Genomic DNA, 15,027 nt, shown 5'->3' with positions numbered 1-15,027 from the left:
ATGGTTATAAAATGGACCATAAAACTATGATTCGTCTAAGCGATACAGTAATAATATGTGAAGGAACTTGGCTTTCTATATTGTAGTATCATCACAAAATCAATTTAACGAATTGCCATAAGAGGCAATGTCACGGTAAATGACTGACACTAATTTGAGAGTGTTCCACACTTTATACATTAGTTATGCCTTGTGACACGTGTTGCCCTATTTAAAAGTGAATCCCACCTTTTAGCCCTCAATTGCTTATAAGAGTAAGAGGAGATGTTAACAATGAATGATGCTATTTTGGTGGAGGTATATGTGTAGGATAGATATTAGATATGTATTGAAAATATTTTGATATCTAATGATAGTTTTATGTGGTTAATTTTTTAAGTGTAATAGAAAACTATATATGATGACTTCAAAAAATCAAACACCTTCTCCCAAGAATATCTCATGTCGGGAGGAAAAGAGCAAACAAAAACATAGACTAGTAATAAGAGATGAATAAATCAAAATAAAATTGAGAGAAAACTCATATTGTTTGGGTTTGGTGAGGATGTTGAAGCCAGGCCAAATGTCAAAGGGGTTGTGAGAAATGGAGAGAATGATGAGTGATTTTTTCTTACCAACACCCTACATTAAATATTGCTTACCCAGGATTTACTTTTTGGAACCTGTTCTATCTATGTTAACAATTTGATTTATTTTCTTGGACGGTGGTGGTTCACCCCTCAATCTAGCTAGCTACCAATGTCACCACGGTGTCAGGTACCTCCACAACACATGCAGCAATGTGCACAACCCCATAGGTCCACCCAAGCCTAGATTGCTTCGAACGAATCCAGAACTCTTATTCGCATATAAGGGGACCGCAAAATAAATGTATGGTCATCTTGCATAAGAGGGAGTCTAGGCATATTTTGTGTTTCTAGATGTGATGTTTGGTAAGGATTGTAGGCCTAATGATGTTTTTTTTGTAAAATAAGGCTGAATCTGGTCCACCATATGGGCTACTCTTCAAGGGACATTGGAAGTCGATGACATAGCCTTGAAGGAGATACCAAGAAAACAGTGATGGGCGGCGAGAAGAGAATCCATGGAGTGAATAGCGTCAGGGCCAGCTGATCAGCATTGAAAACCACAAGGAGTGGAGGGAACCTACACAGTGTTTGGGTCTGTGGTGCCGGAGGACATGGCCATCACCGAGGAGATGGCGATGTTGCCGACCAACACGGACGTCTGGAGCAATGTGACCGTGAGGCTGCTGAATGACCCAGTGTATTTCAAGGTGAAGCGAAAGAGCAATGGTAGCACCATGTAAGCCTTTTTGTAATTCATGCTTTGCTTCTTTGTTTGGTACTACTGGCAAAGAGGAGGAATGGGAACTATATGAGAATCAGACACTTGATGTAGCAATATATAGTGCACAAGGATGAAAGCATGACTTATGTGTAAAGAAAGAAAAGTTATAGGAGGTATTGAAAGAGAAAGATTACACCTATTATGTGTTACCTGTCAGCAAACCATTTCATGTCCTTCTTTGTTTAGTTTATGTTTTATTTGATGTATTATCTATTGAGGAATGTGTGCTCTAAATTTTAGTGTTGATCTCCTATATCTTGAGTCTTTGGAGCATAAATGAATTTCGGAGCCTAACTGTTGTCGAAATGAATTTTGAAGATGGATAATAGACCAAGGAGGCAATTTCAAACGGGCCACCAGCTTTTTACACGATGTGGCCCACTTGATGGCTGAAAGGAGGAAGGAAGAAGAGCGGCCTCCTCACCGCCACCACCGCTAATGCTTTGTTCGAGGAGCAAATGGCCGCGGACCTGGAGGGCTGGTGGTCCTACTCTATGGATCCTAGCTCCCACTAGCCGCCACCCTCCTCCTTTGCGTGTCCTACCAACGAGACCAAGCAAGCAATATTAAGCTTTAGTTGGCACGTAAATGTTCATAATAATCATATAGTGATGGCTCATTGTATAGACCAAGTATTATTGATGTGGAGTACACAAAATAGCACATTCTTCTCTATAATTGGAGATGCTTGGACCCGGGCAATTATCTTGCTTGGACCAAGTATCTTGCTCTATGCTTTGTACTAGCTCTGTCCATAAAAAAAATATCTACATACATGCTTGGACCAAGTATCTTGCTCTATGCTTTGTAGTAGCTCTGTCCATAAAAAAATGTCTTAGATGTGTCTAAATTAGATGTATGTAGATATTGGATGGAAGAAGTAAATTTTTTTTATCACTTTTTGTCTTCTTTGTATTACCATTGAATGATATTAGAACTTGAGCGCCGAACAGATCAGCAGGCGGGAGAGAAGCAGCCGTTATGGTGACCAGCAGATTCGAAACTTGTAGGTAAGGTTGGAAACTAGTAGACGTTGGGAGAATGGGAGGGACCAGCAACTCCCGTCTCGTCCTCGTCTGGTCAAAGAAGGCACGAGGAACAGTATTAGTCCACAAACGGCATTCACGTACTTGAGCATGGAATCCGAGCTGTTAATCACGTCTAGTACTACATATGTAGCGGTACCAAACGATGATGACGACTGTCTATACGTGTTATCCTCTCCGCGAGCTACGAATAGTGATGCATATGGTCTAGGTCGATGGTGTGTTCATGTGGTTCTAAATTTCGTGTTCGCATCCACTTTGCAGCGGATGATCGATCACGCTCATCGTTTGTAATCTAGGCATCCTTAAGAGCATTTTCAGTCGCATCCCCAAACCGTCCCTAAAGACCACCGGATTGAGCGTTAGAGGGACGTGTTTTGTTCGTGTCGCGTTTGGGGGACGTCGCTTCCCAGCCGCGTGTCCCAACCGCCCACTCCCACTCCAAATGAATATTAGTGCACGAAAATGAAAGTTTTCATTCAAATTTGATTATATACTAGCAGAAAACCCGTGCGTTGCTACGGCGTCACATTGAATTAAAATGGTACCCTTTCATATGTTTATCCCAATACAATGAGTCTTTAATTAAGATATCTATTATATGGTATATAAGTGAATATAATAGAGCATGGGCATTGAGACAGCCACATTAAATCCAACAAACATTTTTTAAGTATAAATAGTAATTATGCATGTGTGTTGCAACATGAGAGGAAAAAATGTCCCGCTGGATTAGATGATGCTGACAGCTACTCTAAAATAATACTCTTAGGGTTATTAAATTTGTTCTTCATTCAGGATTATGCTGTAATTATATTTTATTTTTATCTTAATTTTGCATCATCATAACATCATGGCATTGCAAGTTTTTGTCATGGTCTTGCTAAGCCCTAATTTTTTTCTGCAAACCCAATTTTTTTGCTATTATATTCTAGTGTTGATAATATTATGTATATGTTGCAGTGTTTGAAAAAAACTATCATAAAAGTTTGCAAATATTTGATACTACCCTTCTATTTTCCCTCATTCTGGAAAGATTCAGTAAAAAAAGGTAAGGAGAAGAAAAAACCAAAGAACGGGAGACACATTCTTTAAAAATTGCCAGGACAGCAAACAGAGCAAAAAAAAAAAATTATATGTATTTGCTTACCTTCTCACAATGTGCCTTTTTTCACCGCTCGTCGCCCATACAGTGGCCTGCGAAATTCTTTATTATATTGAATGATCAAATTCTTCTGCTTGGTTACTTTGTCTTATTAATAATTTTTCACCTTTATCAACTTTACGCATGTAGTACTATAATTTAGAGCATTGCATTCGTAAACAACAAAACTGCAATCATGATTATTTTAAGAGTCCCACGCACCACGAGTCATATGGCTAAGTCTCCAAATCTCTATTAATCGAGTTCCTTATTTCTGATTGCTACCTGAATCTGTATCGTCTCAGTCTAACTCTGTATATATAAAAAGGAGGATCAGAATGAACCTCTTTCGATTGAGCGAGTTCTTCAACTTTCCAATCAATCCCCTTCGTTGATCGCAGGGAGATAAGAAAATTTCCTCCGTTCCTCCAAAGCTCCAGTTCGCTCTCTTCCAAACTCTATTTTCCTATGAGGAGGATAGTGGTGCTGAAGATGTCAAGAATCATTGATTCTGCGCGCTGTATGATTTTTCTTCAGTGGAGTGGGCGCCAGTACGCGACGCGCGTACGCCTAACAGCTTTCCGGCGATGCCATCGTCTACTCAGTCGAAGGGGACATGGACAGCAGGGCGCTGACGCAATGTCTCTCCTTACCGCCGGGCATCTTCTGGACCAAGCTTCCGAGGTTGGCTCGGTGAATAAACAGCTACGAATTCCAATTCTTCAGCAGGGATTTCCCTGATCGCACAAACAAAAGGGCTTCAAGCCTGATTGACGAGCCGATCGCATGCGCTGGCCGGTGAGCGGTTCTGCAGTTGTGATCGCACGGGCACCCCCATAAGCTTTGAGCACTTGTGGATTGGCAGCAGCCGCCGAGCCGCGCCTCCTTGTGTGGCGACAATTTTCTGCCGGTGGCGCCAGTTAGATTGATTGGGAAATCAAAGTCTGGTGTCAGCTCTTGCAAGTACTTCTGTATATGTTGGCTGGACGATTGAGTACGGATCCCAAACCCCGATGAAATAAAACCGATACGGATGAAAGCTGGTCTCGATCGTCTATCGACTCCTCCTCGAAGTTTATTGGGGTAGTGGGCGTTCGCATCGATGTAGCTGGCGGTGGACCAATGTCAATGGCCGATTCCACCGTGGTTGTCACGATGATGCTATGGAAGGTGCCGACGGCACCCTGCAGGCCGGTGTGTAGGGGATGTAGAAGCTGCCGACTTGCGGTCCCTGCCGTAATAGTGCCACTGGTTTTCGCCGGAGTGGTGGCCGCCTGGCCGGCGATCGGGAGCCGACCCCTAATTCTCGCTCGTGCGCTCAAAAGAACCCGTGAGGCTGGGGGCGATGCATCTGCGCGTGCTTATTTATGTTCTGTCTCTACGTGTGTCGTATCTTGCAAGAGCTCTAAGCTCCCAGGGTTGTGAGCCCCTGTGAGCGTTCGGCGGGTCGCCATCGCTGGGCCTACTAGGTGCAGTTGATTTTTGATCGCGACGTGTGGCAGACAGAGGGGCGGCATGGCGGTTTGTCGCTGCTAAAAAAAGTTAGGCGGTTTGCATCGATGTCTTTCGGTCGCACCGCTTCCCACCGCCTCCCTAGCTCCCACGCCGCCGAGCACCCTCCCCTACCCCATCCCCCCGCCCTGCTCTTCCCCCTGTGCTCTCAGCCTCGCCCCCACCTGGCATCGCCGTCGACCTGGCTCCAACGCCCTGCGCCGGATCCCCATACGCTCTCAGCCTTACCATACACTCAGCCACATGACCCTCTGGTTCCAATACATCCCGCTGTCCCCGGCCACTAATGCACGCCGACTGGTGCGGCGCTCCTCCACTCGCCGACGAGCCGAGCAACGGCGCCTGCCTTGATCACTTCGACGTTGACCGCTTCCTCCTGTTCACCTATGGCACAACGAGAACTCAAGTGGCAGGTCGGATCTCCCACTTGAAAGATGCAATCCCCCCCCCCCCCCCAATCGATTCCATGTGACTGTATTCTTACTTCTATGTGCATGAACTGCATATTCTTATCTTAGATAGGTTTACTTTTCTTGCCTCTTTATATGCGTTCTGTATTCCGGCCAGTTCTTCAGTGTGTTAGGGCCCTGCAGGCTGTGATATTTGTGGTGGATTCGAGTATTCAAAACTATGCACAAATAGTGCCTGAAACTTATAGCTGTCAATGCCGGATTGAAAAAAAAATACAACGTTCACCTCATGGGGATTTCTGCACGACTCGGAGTCTATTCTGAAAATGAAGGAGCGGGGACTTGTTGGAGGATGGATGAAAGGACTTTAAAGTTCAGGCGCACCAATTTTTCTCAGTTGGTCAAAGATCCATATTTTCATGTCCTTTTGGAGTTCGGATGAGCAATCGACCCATTACCTAGATCTATTGCAGGCACATCCTAGAGCAGTGGGAGGCACATACACTGTTAGACAAGGACAAATTTCAGTAAGTAGGGGGAGAAAGTGTAAAGTCTCAAGGAGCCTGGGACGGGGGCAACTTAAAGAGAAGTCAGAAGTGCCTCACCAAATCAATCAACCTGTATGTGCCTAGGGGTAAAGTCTAAATGAAGGAATTAACCAGCGTTCTCTTGGGAATTCTTCTTACTTCCATCACAGATGAATGGTACTCTGTATTACTTAATTCTTGTTCCCTAGGATTTATTTTATTAGAGGGCAAATAATTGCTTTGTGTTAGATACTAGAATTGGCAAAAATTATTTCAACAGTGGCTTGATATAGAGATGTCCATGCCAGCACCTGAATCTATGATTTGCAATTTGATCACAAAAGTGCATACGCATCTGTTTAATTTTTCATTTAAGTGTTTCGTAGCATGAATTCCTTTAAATGCTGGAAGTACAAAGTAACTATCCTTATTGTTATTTCAGAAGTATGATAAATAATCTCCAGCATATGATATTTGTAAACTATATGATTTGTGATAGCATTTTTTTATCTGGAAATGTAAATACACAAGAGTCAAATTAGGTACTGATAAAAGTTATTTAGGCCAGTTTAGACAGATTATGATATGCCATATCTGCATGCACTTGCCCATTCTTTTTACTCGCCAACATCGAACATAGTGATTGTTTTTTATTTTTCACTGAACTTAAAATGCATTAATCCAATATAGACTCGATATACATATTAGAAAATAAGAATTCTAGCACAGGAAAGGTAACATGTTATTTGTTTGCACTTTGCACTCAGCAGTCTTGGAAGTTCAGACAACACGGATGTGAGTTCAGTTGTACAATATCTATATTTTATATTTGTACTTGTTTGGTTGACGCAGAAGTGTTTCCCCACACGGAGGAGGCTAAGGCGGAAGGCCAGCCCTTACCAGCGGGCACCCCGTCCAAGGATGGTGCTTGGAGGAGGTCACCTGGGAGCATCCCAGGCATGAGGAGGCGGACCCCCACTCCATGCTTGCGGTTCCTATGGTGAGTCTTCAGAACATTAATATCCAAGTCAGAGTCTGTAGATAAATCCATGGATAAATCAATTTCCCTAATTCTTAACCAGTCAGTAAGTGTGACCAGAGCAAGCGGTTAATCCATTCCCGCATAAAGGAACTAATTCATGCATGCAGTACTACATAATAAATAGATAAATATTCCCAAGTTCATATCCCCCGACCTCGAAAAATTTCTCGCATCAAAGTAGTCTGAATTTGTACTTGTTTGGCTGTAATTATCTTTTATTTGCCTACATATTATTTTTCTCACGAAAAATGTTTCTTCTGGTTCAGGTGCATTCTGCAATATTAATACATTGTATGTTCAAAGAAAATACACTGCAACTGAAGTCAGAGAAAATAGCCAGTCCTCTCATGACCGATTCTTTTTTCTTTTCCACTCACATGTTCCCTTATGGGTCTGGTTCATTTGTCCTCTATGGTTGCAGCGTTTGATTTGGAGGAGTTCGTCTGCTATTTCAGATTCCGCAGGGAGATGGGATGGCTGTCTTAAGCGGGTGTGCTGCGAATCATTCAAACAATATGGTGGCGTGAACAACCGGTGGGCGGCGCCATGGCGCAAGGTTCTCAACAGGTGAAGAGGCAACGAAGTTTGAGTTTTTTTTGTCATATTTCTTCAGGCTTGGAACAATTTATTCATGTCCTGATTATCTAAAATACTAACCTTAATATTTTATCACAGTAGTACTATTAATTATGTACTACTAAACCTTAAGGTTTTTCTGATTCCCCATATGATGCGATGGAAGAGAGAGCTTTTTCTTACTAAACAGTATGCTCTTGCTTGAATCCTTCTAGACCTGAAAAAATATCTAGATTTTGAAAGTTTGATCATAAGTTACTGAAGAAATGAAATATATATTCTTATTTTTGGTCATTGTAGATTTCCTTTGTTCTATTAACAAGGAGATGGATTACACTTTAGTGAGAGTTACTAGATGACTCTCCAGTCACATGGTTGTTTGTTCTTTCACATTGCTTTCTGAAATGGGAATAAATGGACCACTTGAGGGGTAGCAAATGATTAGGTCATAGATTTATTAAACCTAAGTGAGTCTTTGTTACTGCTTTTCACCTAGAATTTGTCCCTGGTGCCATATTACCAAATGCAGACATAGTTATAATTGCATCTTTGGGTCTACTTTTCCTATTGTCCACTCTTCTACTCGACACCGCATCAACGCCTTCCATGTGTCACATCTTATCCTTTCCTGTTGTTGCATCTCCTCCTTTCGTGTTGTCGCATGTGTCTGTTCCCCTTGCTTGACACCACGTAATCACCCTCCGCGTGTCACCTCTTGCACCTCCGCGTTCTCGGCTCCGCAACCTTGCTTCACACAACATTGTCACTGACCCCATGTTGAACCCTCCGTCATATCTTGGGTCTCTGTATATGAGTATGCAAGTGAGATGCATTTCCGATCTAATATCTACTTTAGATGTTCAATACCACCTAGCTTTCTGCGTACACAATTAATCAGTGTTACATACTTTTCTCCTCAGTTGTATGCTTGATCTGTATACTGCAGTTAGTTTTAGCATTTTTGCTTTTCAGGTATTGCAAGGAGCAAGCAGGACAATACTGCAATATGTCACAGCACGTATTAGCACGAGGCTTCATGTACTATCATTCAGGTTCACATGATTTCTAAAGCTCAAGGCTCAGCAGATGCTACCAGCATCCCTTTGGTCATGACCTCATAATCTGCTGCCAGCTTCGCTTTGGTCATGACCCTATACAAAATTGCGCTGGTCATTCTTATGGGCTTTCATTCGCTGGATAAGTTGACTCAGACACAACAAGATATGTTGTACAAGAGGAAGTGCAAAGAGCATTAGTTTTTCAGATAGATTTTTTTGTGTGTCGGTGGAGGAATGAGATCAAAAATAGAACTCGAAGCAATTTGAGCCTTATATCATAGTGTTCATGGGGTGGGAGTATGAGATCGGAATGGAACGTCGAAGTAACGAATTCCAATCTGTGTGGATGTGACGAAAAAGGTGTGAAGTACAAAAAACGGTTCGGCAAAACACGCGAGGTGGGTTGCGCTCAACCCAGGTTTTTTTTCTCTGCTGAGATTTCTGGAAACCGACCGATGATCGGAAATCGCAAAGCACGCGAGGTTGGTCTTGCTCACCTCAGTTTTTTTTCTCTTTGTTGAAATTGTCAGAAACCGACCAATAATCTAAAATCCCGCCATAATTTAGAGGGCAAAAATTTCAATGTACTGCATCCAAGGCAAAAACCCCACGAGCCATAAGAGAAAACCATGTAAGGGCGAAGAATAAGCACACCACAAACGTAAAAGCTGGTACAGAGAACGGCGCGGCAAAGCGCGCTAGGCCCATCTAGTATTGGATGGACTGCGCGTACAGTTGGATTCGATTGGAATACGCTTGCCATATTGATTCGATCAGGACAACCCTGCCGTATTGGTACCACGGACGAAGACGTAAACAAGGTTGGACGAAAGCGTAAAACAACGGACCAAACCAAGGAAACGTTAGCTCCTTTATTATTAGGTATAGATATAGATTACAAAGTTTGAATGAAAACGGCTAGATTTCATCTAAACCTTAGTCTACTGACCGCCCGGCGGTGCGTTTGACGGTCCTACCCCGTCGTCGCCACCCCTCCGCCGCAGCTCCTGCTGGGCGCGTCGCCTCTCCATGCGTAGGGCGGTGACCAGACGCCGCTGCTCCAGCAGCGCGTCGTCACCTGCCCTCCCTGCTGCGTCGCCTGGAGGGAGAGCTCGACGACACGGCGAATCTGCGCCTCTTCGCGGGCACGCGCGTCGTCCTGGAGCTTCTTCTCCGACTCGAAGGACTCAACGAGCGCGCGTTGCTGATCCACCGCCTCGTCCGGGTGCGGCCCGTCGTCGTCGGACCACTCGAACTCGTCATCGTCGTCGGCCTCCTGCTCCGCCGCCTCCTCCTCTGCCTCGGCCTCCTCCTCCTCCTTCATTCGCGCCTCCAGGCGCGCCACCAACGAGTCGGCCTCCGCCGCCAACGCATCCGCCCTCGCACCCCAGGCCGCCTCCATTGCCGCCAGCAACGCCTCCCGCTGCTCACGCTCCTCCGCCGCCTGCTGCAGCTCACGCTCCACTGCCTCCCGTAGCCGCTCCTCGATCACCTCCCGTCGTTGACGGTACTGGAGCTCCCGCTCCATGCGCTAGCACCGTGATACGTCTCCGACGTATCGATAATTTCTTATGTTCCATGCCACATTATTGATGATATCTACATGTTTTATGCATACTTTATGTCGTATTTATGCATTTTCCGGCACTAACCTATTAACGAGATGCCGAAGAGCCGATTGTCTGTTTTCTGCTGTTTTTGGTTTCACAAATCCTAGTAAGGAAATATTCTCGGAATTGGACGAAATCAACGCCCATGGGCCTATTTTTCCACGAAGCTTCCAGAAGACCGGAGGACTTACGAAGTGGGGCCACGAGGTGGCGCCACACTAGGGCGGCGCGGCCTGGGCCTTGGCCGCGCCGGCCTGTTGTGTGGGCCCCTCATGTGGCCCCCTGACTTGCCCTTCCGCCTACATATAGTCTTCGTCGCGAAACCCCCGATACCGGGAGCCACGATACGGAAAACCTTCCGGAGACGCCACCGCCGCCAATCCCATCTAGGGGATTCAGGAGATCGCCTCCGGCACCCTGCCGGAGAGGGGAATCATCTCCCGGAGGACTCTTCACCGCCATGATCGCCTCCGGAGTGATGAGTGAGTAGTTCACCCCTGGACTATGGGTCCATAGCAGTAGCTAGATGGTCGTCTTCTCCTTATGTGCTTCATTGTCGGATCTTGTGAGCTGCCTAACATGATCAAGATCATCTATCCGTAATGCTATATGTTGTGTTTGTTGGGATCCGATGGATAGAGAATATTATGTTATGTTGATTATCAATCTATTACCTATGTGTTGTTTATGATCTTGCATGCTCTCCGTTATTAGTAGAGGCTCGGCCAAGTTTTTACTCTTAACTCCAAGAGGGAGTATTTATGCTCGATAGTGGGTTCATGCCTCCATTAAATCTGGGACGAGTGACGAAAGTTCTAAGGTTGTGGATGTGTTGTTGCCACTAGGGATAAAACATTGATGCTATGTCCGAGGATGTAGTTATTGATTACATTACGCACCATACTTAATGCAATTGTCTGTTGTTTGCAACTTAATACTGGAAGGGTTCGGATGATAACCTGAAGGTGGACTTTTTAGGCATAGATGCATGCTGGATAGCGGTCTATGTACTTTGTCGTAATGCCCAATTAAATATCACTATACTCATCATATCATGTATGTGCATGGTCATGCCCTCTCTATCTGTCAATTGCCCAACTGTAATTTGTTCACCCAACATGCTATTTATCTTATGGGAGAGACACCTCTAGTGAATCGTGGACCCCGGTCCTATTCTTTTACATCGAATACAATCTATCGCAATACTTGTTCTATCGTTTTCCGCAAACAATCATCATCCACACTATACATCTAATCCTTTGTTACAGCAAGCCGGTGAGATTGACAACCTCACGCGTTACGTTGGGGCAAAGTACTTTGGTTGTGTTGTGCGAGTTCCACGTTGGCGCCGGAATCCCTGGTGTTGCGCCGCACTACATCCCGCCGCCATCAACCTTCGACGTGCTTCTTGGCTCCTCCTGGTTCGATAAACCTTGGTTTCTTTCTGAGGGAAAACTTGCTACTGTACGCATCACACCTTCCTCTTGGGGTTCCCAACGGACGTGTCGACTGCACGCATCACACCGCCGCTCTGCACACCACCGCTGGGCCATCTCCTCCGTCCGGCGCCGCCGCGCCTCTTCCTGCGTGGTGGCGTCCAATGCCGCAATGCTATCCGCCAGCGGTGCCTCCTCCCGCTGCTCCATTGCCGCCAGATGATGCAGCCGCTCTGCACGAACCCGCTCTGATCGGCGCCGCCACGCCACTTCCTCCGCGGTGGCATCGATGTCGTACTGCGGTGCTTCCGGTGGTGGAGGTGGTGGAGGAGACGGCGGTGGAGGGAACTAGCCGGCGCCGGGGCAGTTCATCCTTGAGCAGTGGTGTTCGAGTGACGTGGGATGTGCTTGTGGCGGAGAAAGGGGTGTCGGCGGCTGTGGTGGCTGCCATTGAGCCGGTGGAGTGGGAGGCCTTTTATAGACGCCGGCGTCGGGAAGAAAGCGCGGGAAGAGGCCAGAAGCGGCGGGAAGAAAGCGCGGGAATGCGCGGTGGCGTGCGAACACCGGTGACGCGTGGAGGCTGTGCAGCACCGACGAGACGTCTCGCCTGCCCTTCCGTCGCCATTAAGGCAAAGTTGCGGCGCTTCGGTCGTGTGTCACTGATGCATGTAGTTGACACGTCCGTTGGGAACCCCAAGAGGAAGGTGTGATGCGCACAGTGATGGCGTGTAACTCACACTTTCGTTGGGAACCCCAAGAGGAAGGTATGATGCGCACAGCAGCAAGTTTTCCCTCAGAAAGAAACCAAGGTTTATCGAACCAGGAGGAGCCAAGAAGCACGTTGAAGGTTGATGGCGGCGGGATGTAGTGCGGCGCAACACCGGAGATTCCGGCGCCAACGTGGAACCCGCACAACACAACCAAAGTACTTTGCCCCAACGAAACGGTGAGGTTGTCAATCTCACCGGCTTGCTCGTAACAAAGGATTAGATGTATAGTGTGGATGATGATTGTTTGCAGAAAATAGTAGAACAAGTATTGCGAGTAGATTGTATTCGATGTAAAAGAATGGACCGGGGTCCACAGTTCACTAGAGGTGTCTCTCCCATAAGATAGCATGTTGGGTGAACAAATTACGGTCGGGCAATTGACAAATAGAGAGGGCATAACAATGCACATACATGATATGATGAATATTGTGAGATTTAATTGGGCATTACGACAAAGTACATAGACCGCTATCCAGACATGCATCTATGCCTAAAAAGTCCACCTTCAGAGTTATCATCCGAACCCCTTCCAGTATTAAGTTGCAAAACAACGGACAATTGCATTAAGTATGGTGCGTAATGTAATCAATAACTACATCCTCGGACATAGCATCAATGTTTTATCCCTAGTGGCAATAGCACATCCACAACCTTAGAACTTTACGTCACTTGTCCCGGATTTAATGGAGGCATGAACCCACTATCGAGCATAAATACTCCCTCTTGGAGTTAAGAGCAAAAACTTGGCCGAGCCTCTACTAATAACGGAGAGCATGCAAGATCATAAACAACACATAGGTAATAGATTGATAATCAACATAACATAGTATTCTCTATCCATCGGATCCCGACAAACACAACATATAGAATTACAGATAGATGATCTTGATCATGTTAGGCAGCTCACAAGATCCGACAATGAAGCACATGAGGAGAAGACAACCATCTAGCTACTCGCTATGGACCCATAGTCCAGGGGTGAACTACTCACTCATCACTCCGGAGGCGACCATGGCGGTGAAGAGTCCTCCGGGAGATGATTCCCCTCTCCGGCGAGGTGCCGGAGGTGATCTCCAGAATCCCCGAGATGGGATTGGCGGCGGCGGCGTCTCGCATAGGTTTTCCGTATCGTGGCTCTCGCGTGCGGGGGTTTCGCGACGAAGGCTTTAAGTAGGCGGAAGGGCAACGCGGGGGCCACACGAGGGCCCCACACACCAGGCCGGCGCGGCCAAGGGCCGGGCGCGCCGCCCTAGCGTGTCGGCGCCTCGTGGCCCCACTTCCTTTCCCCTCGGTCTTCCGGAAGCTTCGTGCAAAAATAGGACCCCGGGCGTTGATTCCGTCCAATTCCGAGAATATTTCTTTACTAGGATTTCGAAACCAAAAACAGCAGAAAACAACAAGCGGCTCTTCGGCATCTCGTTAATAGGTTAGTGCCGGAAAATGCATAAATACGACATATAATGTGTATAAAACATGTAGATATCATCAATAATGTGGCATGGAACATAAGAAATTATCGATACGTCGGAGACGTATCAGCATCCCCAAGCTTAGTTCCTGCTCGTCCCGAGCGAGTAAACGATAACAAAGATAATTTACGGAGTGACATGCCATCATAACCTTGATCATACTATTGTAAACATATGTAATGAATGCAGCGATCAAAACAATGGTAATGACATTAGTAAACAACTGAATTATAAAGCAAAGACTTTTCATGAATAGCACTTAAAGACAAGCATCAATAAGTCTTGCATAAGAGTTAACTCATAAAGCAATAAATCAAAGTAAAGGTATTGAAGCAACACAAAGGAAGATGAAGTTTCAGCGGTTGCTTTCAAATTATAACATGTATATCTCATGGATAATTGTCAACATAGAGTAATATAACAAGTGCAATATGCAAGTATGTAGAAATCAATGCACAGTTCACACAAGTGTTTGCTTCTTGAGGTGGAGAGAAATAGGTGAACTGACTCAACATTAAAAGTAAAAGAAAGGCCTTCAAAGAGGAAAGCATCGATTGCTATATTTGTGCTAGAGCTTTGATTTTGAAAACAAGAAACAATTTTGTCAACGGTAGTAATAAAGCACATGTATTATGTAAATTATATCTTACAAGTTGCAAGCCTCATGCATAGTATACTAATAGTGCCCGCACCTTGTCCTAATTAGCTTGGACTACCGGATCATCGCAATACACATGTTTTAACCAAGTGTCACAATGGGGTACCTCCATGCCGCCTGTACAAAGGTCTAAGGAGAAAGCTCGCATTTTGGATTTCTCGCTTTTGATTATTCTCAACTTAGACATCCATACGGGACAACATGGACAACGAGATAATGGACTCCTCTTTAATGCATAAGCATGTAGCAACAATTAGTGTTCTCATATGAGATTGAGGATATATGTCCAAAACTGAAACTTCCACCATGATTCATGGCTTTAGTTAGCGGCCCAATGTTCTTCTCTAACAATATGCATGCTCTAACCATTAAAGTGGTAGATCTCTCTTACTTCGGACAAGACGGACATGCATAGCAAC

This window comes from Lolium rigidum, chromosome 3 (assembly GCF_022539505.1).
Source record: "Lolium rigidum isolate FL_2022 chromosome 3, APGP_CSIRO_Lrig_0.1, whole genome shotgun sequence".
NCBI classification, from domain to species: domain Eukaryota; kingdom Viridiplantae; phylum Streptophyta; class Magnoliopsida; order Poales; family Poaceae; genus Lolium; species Lolium rigidum.
The sequence above is the reverse complement of the archived record's forward strand: the minus strand, read 5'-3'. Positions refer to the sequence as shown.